General features: G+C 37.9%; 1 protein-coding gene across 2 annotated transcripts in view; it reads right to left on the reverse strand.

Annotated features, from left to right (window-relative positions):
- The window catches only part of LOC107653108 (transcription factor COE3), a 113,015-nt gene that overhangs the window by 56,775 nt on the left and 45,094 nt on the right, over positions 1–11,146 (reverse strand). The window lies entirely within an intron of this gene.

The following is an 11,146-nucleotide window of genomic DNA, read 5'->3' on the forward strand; positions in this document are numbered from 1 at the left end:
AGAAAGAGGGGGAAAGTGAGAGATTATTCCCCTGTTCCTCACTTCTAAAGCCCCTTGTGCACCCTAGCTTCATTTCCATCCTTCTTTCATGGGATAAACACTTGCTTGTCGCAGCGGCGGGATAGCTTTTGTCTGTTCTTCCTTTTTTTCCCCATTTTTTTCTTTGCCTTTCTGTCTTGTTTTCCTTAAAGACAGTGACTGACAGCTGACATTCTGATATTTATTATTGAGGAGGAGAATTTTGATGCTATCTGCCCATGCAGAAATATAAAAAACACGGTCCAAATGTCAAAGACCGAATATTTTCTCCTGTTTTATATGAAATGACCTCTTGCGATGCTTCTCTTATTGTGCGCGGGGCGGTTTGCGGCCTGCTGGCGATATGCATGTGCGGACACAGATAGGACCAAACTCAGTTGTTTCGGAAGAGGCCGGGATAAAGAAAAAAGCCGGGAAGCTTTCCGGCCTCACAGAGCAGGGGGATTCAGGATAAAGCAGGAAAATCAAATGACTCTGGCATCGGCGTGATCCTACGTGCTAAACTTGGACTCGATTCAAGAAACGGAGAGAGATGGATGGAGAGAGAGAGGAACAAAAGAGCAGGCCGATGGCTATAGTCAATTTTCATATGAATGGCAGGTTTAACATATCTCTAGGAAAGGGCAGCTCTCGCAGGCTTGGGCGACGTCCAGAGGTCCAGAGCTCTCTCGTGCACCCGCATGCTGAAGAGGGCATGCACACACACTCAAAGACACGCACGCACGCGCACACACACACACACACACACACACACACACACACACACAGTGTGTGTCCATAATTAAACTATCATGTTTCAAAGTCCTGACAACAGCATAAAGAAGAGCTGAACAAGACAATAATTTCATTAGGCCAACTCATAATGAGGAGCCTTTCACCACCAAAGAGGGGGGACGATCTTGTGAATCACACACCCAGCCTCACAAGGTAACACAACAGAAGACCACCATACAAGATGTCCTACCCAGAGAAAAATACACAAATAAATTTTAAAAAATCAGAAATAAAAGCAAGCAGAACTAGACTACTTTGAGAAAAAAAAATCTGTAGAAAAACACAGAATTCAGAAAATTGCCACGTCATTTTCTGTTACATTTACTGACATTTCCTTTAATCCTAAAACAATGCAATGTGTAATTCAAAATATAGGTAAAACACCTTTAAAAAAAAAAAACATACAAAAGAAAAATACGAAAAATTCCTTCATATTAACACAGTACACTGGGCCTTGTTTGTACGATCTTTTCTTAAAGTGTACATTTTTGATAATGTTTTGTATATGGTGTTTTAAGGAGTCTGTTTTTAAATGCCCATTTTATTCTAAAACAACATCTAGATTTGTAAATTAATTTAAACTGACACACAAACAGGATGTAGAATTGCAATTCAAATTTTAATGCAAGGAAGTAGAATTAAAATAGAATAAAGTCCAAAGAAATTCATATAGCCCTACTTTTTAACTACAAAAGCAAAGTTTGACAAATTTTGTCAGAACATTTGCAATAGATAGATAGATAGATAGATAGATAGACAGAGCATTAGAATGACAGAAGGATAGAAGGAAAGAACGATAGATAGATTCTCAAGCTGTTGGTTTAATGCCACTTTGAATTTGAAATCTCTTTTTCTGTGTGTGTGTCTTGTGTTATGCTTCCATTGTTTGATCATTGAAGGAAAACAACAGTTGCGCGTTGGTGTGGGTGGGTTTTATGCGACTGGAGTCGCTCTCTCTTATATCTGCATGAAATTATAATTATATAACATTGCCTTTGACTGACATAAGATAAAGTCACACACTTAGATCTTATAGCAGGTGTACACACAATATTTTTTTAGGCGGCTGGTCGTTCCCTTTCTTTTCTTTTTTTTACTTGAGAGAGTCATTACGGCAGGGCTTAATTCTTATTGTACTTTATTTATTTCTCTCTTTAGTCAGCGGCCGCTCTGGGTTTCAAACAATGGTTCTTCATCACGTCAGGCTTTTAAATGTACTGATCTGCAATGGACGGAGAGTGTTGAGTCGCAATTTATGACTCTTAAATTGTTCAGCGGTTCAGATCTTGTATATGGACTTGCGTGCTAACTTAAAGTATATGTGTGGGACTTCTCCATACGGATGTTCTTTATCGAAAGCCATTGTGTGTTTTCCATCTTTGTCTGTGTCAGAACAAAACGGCCCACACTAACAGCCCTTATCAGTCCGGTGTCAGAGACCATGAATCTCACGCTCCCAAGTCGCCTGAACTGCTTCTTCATTGCTTCCAGGAGCTTCCCTTGAATATACAGTGGGATACAAAAGTCAGTTTATGTGCAGTCTTTTTCATTTAATATAATATCATTTTTGTTAGAAAACTTTTCAAAATCTTAAAACTATAAATACATAAATAAATAAATAAATAAATAAATAAATAAATAAATAGATAGATATTTTGATTTCATTTCATTTTATTTTTCTATTTTAATAAAATAAATTCAAATAAAATAAAATAAAATAACATTTTTTTTTTTAAATCCCAGATTTATTTTTTTTTTTTTGGACCTCACTGTATGTTTAAGACAAATGTAATTGGCTATAAATTTCCACTTCAAGTGATCATTGTTGTAGTTTTTGCTCAATGATTTGTTTCCTCTGCTTCCTGTAATATGAAAGACTTTTTAAACTGTTGTTTGAAGGAAATTGGTTCGGGGATTTGGAGCTGTTAGCTGGTTAAAAAAAGAAAAGAAAAAAAAAACCCTCATCTCTAATCGCTGCCAAAGTTTGTCGTGTTGCTACTTTTTGATTGATGCCTCAGCCAAGTCTGTCATTTCCTCAATTAATTTGCTTGCAGAAAGAAAGAGACTCTCTCCACTGCAAACCCCTTATGAGACTCTAAATATAGGAGTTTGTCATTTCAGCGTGAAACTTAGACGCAGCTTTCATCTCCGCAAAGAAAAACTTTAATTTGATCAGAATTCCTCAAGAGGAGTGTTAAATTAATTTGAACAGGGTTGGAGGGGAGAAAGGGATGCACAGTGACTTTGAGAAAAGGGAAATGAAATAGAATTATACGGGAAGCGATGAGTGCTGACTGCACACTTTCCGTCGAGGTTGGCACTACTAAACATCTCTTTCATATCCAACTCGGGCTAAATAAATGCCAATATTCACCTTGAGAGTATCATCATAAAGAAGACGCTCTCCGGAGACTTCCCGGAGGTAGGGAGCGCGCTCTGTCGCAGGAGAAATATGGCTCTTCTGAATGATTTCCTCATTCTAAGTGAGCAGTCACTCTGTGAAAGTGTCAAGGATAAAAACCAAACACCACAAATAACAGAGAAATGACTTCAGAGAGAGAGTGAAGGCAGAGAGAGATAGAGATTCACATGACTGGGTTTAATCGGAGTTTGAAAAATACAACCTGTTTCCTCCCAACACCCCTAAATCATCTTCCATTGACCCAGTCTAAATCTGACAAGTCTTTTGCTTCTAAAAGCCGTATAAAAACCTTAGGCTCGCTTGCACGGAGAAACGCGAGCACTTATCACCTGACGGGTGACCTGAGTGCGGTCAGGGTGGCAACTTTGTCTGGCAACACAACAGAAAGAAACTGATTGGGAACGAAAAACAGACGGAGAAGTTACACAAATGAAGGAGAGCAAATGGATCTCAATATGACCATTTTCATCTAGTTCTTCTAAAATCAAATTTCCTGAGCTGTTCCATCCATATTGTTACTTAAAAGTCACCAACTGACTAATTTGTGTCTCATGCGTGTATTATTATTTCTGAGGAATTTTAGGAGAAACAATTAAACACAGCTGAGAACTCAAATGAGACTTGGATCAAGGTAGATGTATCCACTGGAAGGAAACATTAGAAAAGTTCTCAACAATGTCTCAATCTGTGCTCAGATTTTCCAAGAAGCCAAAGTCTGCAATCAACAGTTAAAGATCTCAAAATGACCTCTTCAAATACCTCAATACCAAATAATTTGAGCTGCCATCCAAATTCATTTTAAATGGCTATACTCTTACTATTGTTAGTATAAACTGGATTTCTCTCAAGGGATTTAAACATCTCAAATGGTTTACATTGAAATTAACATAACTGAGAACTCAACTGAGACTCCTGATCCATTAAAGAGAAATTTAGGCAGAAGCATCCATATGAAGGAACATTTACAGATGAGGTCTCAGAAGTTCTCAATGATGTCTCAAACTGTGCTCCCAATATCCCAAAGTCTTCAATCAAAACTCAGATCTCAATATGAACTCAAACATTTCTCATTATATCTCCCAATCCCAAATTATTTCAGCTGCAATCCAAATTCATTTTACATTAGTATAAACTGAATTTCTGGCAGAGAAACATCAGAAACAAATAAAACACAACTGAGAACTCACAACAGCAACTTTTGAGCAACACAGTTTAGAGACAGAGGCAGGATTGACACAAACCCGTCAATGTACCTGTGTTGTCTAGCAGGCGGGTTGCTAGCGCGATTTCAGATTTGCTTTTAATTGTTCGTTCTGGATTCCACGCTGAGCGAGTCTTTGTGTTGCTGGCATCACAGCAATCTCCTCTCATTATTGTGTAAATAGGTTTTGGCAAGGCTCAGTAAATAAAATACAGACTGACAGGAGGACGGGAGGGAATTAGCCTTCCTACCAATTAGACTAGCCTTAGGCTGTACTTTTAACTGCAGATGAATCCCACAAATCGCTGAAATGATCCTGTCACAGACCCCTGATATGAAAACCCCACTGTGCAGTGTGGGAGAGTGGAGGAGAGAGGACAGGAGAGGAGAGAACGGAACGGGAAAGAGGGAGCGCCAAGCCGAGAGAGGAGGGGAGTGTTAGGGAAGCTGTTTTAATGAGTTGGGGAGGGTTTCCAGGTGGGGGCCGCACCTCACAGCTGGGACCCCGTTGATTGACAGGTCGGATCAGGTTCTCCAGCCAGTGGGGCCAGATGGAAAGAGCAGGCATCTACTTAAAATGCAGCAGTTTTACGCTCTCGATCCTACTTCCCAGCGAACGGAAATTCCCAAATTGTCTCACCTCCTACCTGTAAAAATGATTTTCCATAATAAATGCAAAATATGCTTCTTGTTTGCCAAGAATACATTCTTCCCCCCATAGCCCCGGAAGCGATTTATTTCAGGAGTTGGTTGGTTGAAAAAAAACAAAAACACAATTATAGCTGAAACGAAGTGTCGTCTTCACACACCGTGAAGCTTAAAATAAACACGTGCAGGAGAAAGAGGAAAATCGGGAGAAGGAGAATGAAAACGTCGTCCTCGGCCAAACGTGTAACCCAAGTCAAGAGCGCAGGGGGATATAAAGCTTCAACAGTCAATCTTTAACCAGATTCTTCCTGAATTTGGCCCGAACACGAGCTTTATAGGGTTTCGAATCTGAGCTCTCAACTGAGGATTCTCGAACACGCCAAACTTTTCAGCGGTGTGCGAGTCTCACCCTTCACTTCCTGTGCTCCTTCAGAAACACTTCCTGTTGTGTGTGCGAGTGTGGCGGCTCATGTTTTCTCAGCCAGAGATGTTTGCTTGCTTTAGCGTTGATCTCATCCTTCCCTGCCGTGCGCTTTCGAGTGTGTGCGTCTATGTGTGTGTGTGAAGAGGTCACGGAACGCCACCCAGAGATCAGAAAGGTCACGATTAGCGTGTTTCTCTGCCTCTGCAACTGCACGGAAATGAAAAAAAATAAATAAATAAAATGCCATTGCCATGATGGAAATAGCATGATATTCAGTGACTTTAATAATTTAAATCGTAATTTAAAGTACCATAGTAATATTGACTAATTATTGACTAAATAAATAAATGTAAATACACACACACACATATATATATATATATATATATATATATGTGTGTGTATTTACATTTATTTCTTTATTTATATTGATTTATTCAGTATGTGAAAAAGTATATATATATATATATATATAGTCAAAAATCTGTATATATTTTATAATTTTATATTCTTATTTATACATATAAAATTGATTTATGTTCATAAACTCAGCAATTTCAAGTCAATGTAATATTTCAAAGCAGTGGCTAGAAATATTTATATTCACTTCTGAAATTTCCATGACTTTTCCCAGGCCTGGAAATCATAATCTACAATCCCTCAACTCATAAAACTTCCTTAAGAAAGACTTCACTCAATCTTAACTCTCGCATCTCGATTCCTTTCCTGCAAATTCCTATTCCCCTCCATGAATCATCGTTCTTTCCAGGTCAGAATTAATGCAAATCCCTGGCACAAATCAAATCGCTAAATAATGTGGCCAGGACAATAAATTTGTCCTTATAACACTTAAGGATATGTCCCGCTGGGAGTCGTAGAGTACCGAGAGAAGGTGTAGGGTTGGGGGTAGGCCGCCACTCTGTTCTTTATCATGACAGATCTCCTTTGCACACTAATTTTCTTGTTAAAGAAGAGAGAACAGACTTAAATCTTCTTTTTTCCCTTCCCTGCCGCCGGTGCTTGTCATCTAAAGCTCACATTAAGAAACAGAGCAGTCGCATTAGCCCATATTATCATCTAACCGGGTCACTTCACACTTACTGAAGAAATATCTCACACCGCTCTGAATCAATCACCAAAGCGGATTTCCATCTTGCGTGCAGAAAGGCCATCCTTAACTTCTCAGAAACTTTGTTTTTAAAATAACTGGCTTTTTTGGCCTTTCTCTCGCATTGACGCTAACAGCAATAGTTTGAGCGTACGGGCCGATGTTTCGCTTCACAGACGAGAGGTCGAAGGTCGAAGCTGTCATTCTGCTCTTTAATAAACGAAACGAAATTAGGCATCGTGCCCATTCTCTCAGCCGGAATCGATCGCGGACGACTTGTGAGTTTAAGACTTAATAAAACGCACGTGAGAACGGTATCGAGGGCTTAAAGATGGATTACATTTTTCCAGTGTTAAATTTATTGCACCTGCAAATAAGGCCTGTTGCAAGAGGAGGCTACGAATATAAACGGAAGTGAGAAACGCGGCTAAATCGCCGCCCTCCTCTTTGACAGATGTGCTACAAAAAGGACGGACTAGACATGAGGCAGTAAAGTAAAAAAGACAGAAAGAAAGAAAAGACTCCAGCACTTCACCTTCTTAATAGACAGCTGTGAGGAGAGACGGGGAAAAAAGCAGAGAGAAATGCGCTCATTTTCTCTTCCGGAGGAGAGCACAGAAGCGCTCAGCAGGAAAGAGCAAGAGAGAGAAAACTGCAGCCCGCCGAACGCGCCGCGGCGAGATGATGAAAGTTGTCAGGGTTCAAATTTACTCATACGCTCAGTTACGACATGATTGATTTTCCTTCAGAGTTCTCAAACACACGATTGTCTTCCCTTCTGCAGGCTAAGCTAATGTGTTAGCTCAACTCTTTCTCGCAGAGTTTCTTTTTGCTCTCTCCTCACTGTCTCCGGCCTATGGGGGCTTTGATACGTAGAAGAACAGAGCCGAATGACTGGGATGAATTTGAAAGCATAATTTTCCATCTGTCAGTCACCGGGCTAAAAGGTCTCTGGCCCATGGGGGCTTTGACACGTAGAAGAACAGAGCCGAATGACTGGGATGAATTTGAAAGCATAATTTTCCATCTGTCAGTCACCGGGCTAAAAGGAACAACTTAAGCAGCCGTCAGAAGGGTCTGCGGCAGGTCACTCAAGAAACGAGAGTCGACTTTGTCCTCTGATTGGATGCGATATGATGGACGAAAATCAGATTCAGGAAGGTGACAGAAACGATGAGAGTCCATTTGATAGCCAAATCCTAAATGTTAACATTTTGAAATGCAGATGCGCACATCTTGCCTATTTAAAAAAAAAGACAACTTTAAGGGACAGTTCAGGCAAAAATGAAAATTCTGTCATCATTTACTCAACCTTTTCCATGTATGTATGTCATTAAATATAAAAGAACATTTTGAAGAATATGCAAGCCATTATTTCCATGCAATAAAAGTGGAGAGTGATTTTTTATTGCCAGATAATAAAAAAATAAAAATAAAAAAACACTATACAAGTAGGCTTCAGAAATCACATAAAAGCTGTGAGAAACAGACTTTTTAAAACAGAATTTGATATTTTAATAAAAAAAAAAATAAACAAACAAAAAAACTTAACCCCAATTTTTTTAATTACCAATAAATGTTGGCAAAAAAAAAGAGTAATTCTTCAAAAATTGTCTTTTATTTTCTCCTGAATAATAAAGTCTTACAGGTTTAAATCAGCACAAATGTAAATGATAACAAACTGTTCACAACATTGGGTAAACTATTCATAATTAATGGCCTTAATTTCATAATACAAGTCCTTATTTATGTTTTTTTTTTCTTGGTAGATGCTTTGAGAATGGAACCAGTTATGGTTTATTGAATTATTAAGAGAAAATAAATAAAAAAATAAACACGTTAAAAATCTTTCGGTTCCAGTCAATCACTCTGAAACATTAATGAGGCAGGCAAGAGTGCCATAAAACCAGATATAGGCAACAATAGTGAATTATAAATTGATATTGATTTTTCTCTTCCTACGCAATAAGACGCCCAGGTAATCGCGTGTTACCACATGTAAAGTGCACTTTCCTGGCAGAAGCAAATACCAGCGTTCAAATATATATGAGATGGCCTGGATTTATGACCAATCTCATTTCGCAAACAAAAAGAAGGGGACATAGTGGAAAGGGACACACACACAGGGACGCAGTGTGTGTGTGTGTGTGTGTGTGTGTGTGTGTGTGTGTGTGTGTGGAGTCCACAAGACTTTATTGAAGCTTAGAGGGAGACCCCACAGTGCACCAGCTTGATATGTTACCTTGTTAGCATCGCTAAGAGGAGCATAAATATTTCTTTATTATTTGCCAGGCCAGTCCTGTCACCCCTAATAGACAGGCCACATGGAGTCAACACCACATTAGCTGCCTCTGGACCCAACAATCATTCACAGAAAAAAAGAGAGCGAATGAAAAAGGCTAAATATAGATTTATCCTCCATATTAATAAGCAAAACTTGACAGCGCACATGCATGCTCACGGGTAAAGTTGAATGCTAAATAAACCGTAAACACCAAGCTGCGCTCTTACTGGAGGTATTTGGGTACAAACTACCGTTTTTTTGTCCCAAGACAACCTCAGACATAGTCTGCAATTACTATTGGCATTTTACATGTAAATATTTAACACTTCACAGCTACTTTGGCCCTAAATGGCCATTAGGTATGGCTTCGGGCCCCGCGGACGGACTCTCGGAGGGACGCTACTCCACAGAGCTCCCCGGCTTTATTGGATTACAGTTAACACAAATCTCTGCGTCGGAGTGTGTGAGACGGAGGACACAATTTGAGGCGATAGAGAGTGTGCGTTCACATGTGAGTGACAGGGTAATGGCGGCTACAGCGGAGAGGTTGTCGTTAAGTGGTCTGTCCCTGCCGGTGAGGGCCCTTTTGTCAGGTTAATTGATAGTTTTGGCCTGCAGTTCATTAGGCAGACGCATCGGCTTCAGTCACACGGACAATAGTGCGGCCTTCTGCCTGATATGTTAATCTGAGACGCCCGATACAACGTCTAATTAATCTGTACCACCGGTCATGTAGTCTCTTTCTCCCTACGTGCACATCAAAACCTGGGGTACTAGGACTATTGATTAAGGAAAACAGTACAATAGCAGAGTATGTCAGACTAGCCTTACAAAAAAATAAAATAGTGGTGGTATCAGATGGACATACCATGGAACTATACTATGGTACATGAATATGATGATCATTCAGCACCAGTGTTACATGGTATATAAATAAAATTCTAAAACAAAAGAAAAACAAACAAACAAATAAATAAATAAATATTTTAAGATTAAAATAGTGTTTTTAAATAAATAAATATATAAATAAATACATTTAATGTAGTTTTGGGAACAAAATTCTTCAAAGTTGACAAACAAAGTCCTGGATGTCCTTAAAAAAAATAAAAATAAAGAAATAAAGAAAGAAAATTCATAAAGTAAAAAAAAACTTTATTTTATTTTAATGATGCAAAAATAATAAATCTATCAAAAATGATCTAGAAATATTCTAAGGTTAAAATGTTTTATTAAATAAATACATAAATAAATAAATAAATAATCCAGAAATATTGTAAAATGAAAATAGTTTTTAAATAAATACATTTACTCTAAGGAAAAATACGTTGTTCACAGAAGATGTAATAAATATAAAAAAAAACTAATTCATAAAGAAAAATCATTAAAGATGAGATGCAAATATGATGATACAGGCTACATAAAAGATACTAGTTGCAAAATCTTACAAAAAATGTCCTGGATCACCTCAAAAATATCAATGAATAAAATAAGTTGATAAAGTAAAAAAAAAATAATAATTAAAAAAGTAAGTCTAGAATGTAGGAGATGTTTCTGTGGGCAGCCCTGCTTATTTTGCATCTTAAAGGGAAAAAAGAAGGGGAAAAAAATGAAAGGTGGGTGGGGGGGGGGTTAAAAAAAGCAGAAAATCCCTCACAGTGGTGCACGGGGTCTTGCAGAGCTTCAAACGCGATTGTCTGGGATATATATACGTACATATGTATACATATATACGTGTTTTGGTATATACTATATATATATATACGCATATAGTATTGTATACACTGTATGTGTATATATACATACACAGTTTTACATAATATTTTCAGTCATTTTTATGCGTATAATATATTAAAAAATAAATAATTCAAGAAATAAATACTAATAATGAATATTGTTTTATTTTGTTATAAATGTTTTCAAGTATGTGTGTATAAGTGTAGAATCTAAAAATAATTCAAGAAATAAATACATCCATGTGTCTGATTCAAGATTATTTTTTATAATGCATATCTAAAACAAACAAACAACCACATATGCTCCTAAATATTCCCAAAACAAACTCGCAAACACTTCACTGTATGCTGGATTCAAGCTTTCCCTCAGTCTCCGCAATGACCTCTTTGTTCCGGAAACAATTATTTCTGGAAAGCCTGTCAATATCATTATTTTTACAAGAAATCAATACACTTCACAAAGGTAATGGGCGATTCAATGGCGAGATGTTCAACTTCCTCTCTCTCTCTCTC

This window comes from Sinocyclocheilus anshuiensis, unplaced genomic scaffold (assembly GCF_001515605.1).
Source record: "Sinocyclocheilus anshuiensis isolate Anshui unplaced genomic scaffold, SAMN03320099.WGS_v1.1 scaffold1328, whole genome shotgun sequence".
Taxonomy (NCBI): Eukaryota; Metazoa; Chordata; class Actinopteri; order Cypriniformes; family Cyprinidae; genus Sinocyclocheilus; species Sinocyclocheilus anshuiensis.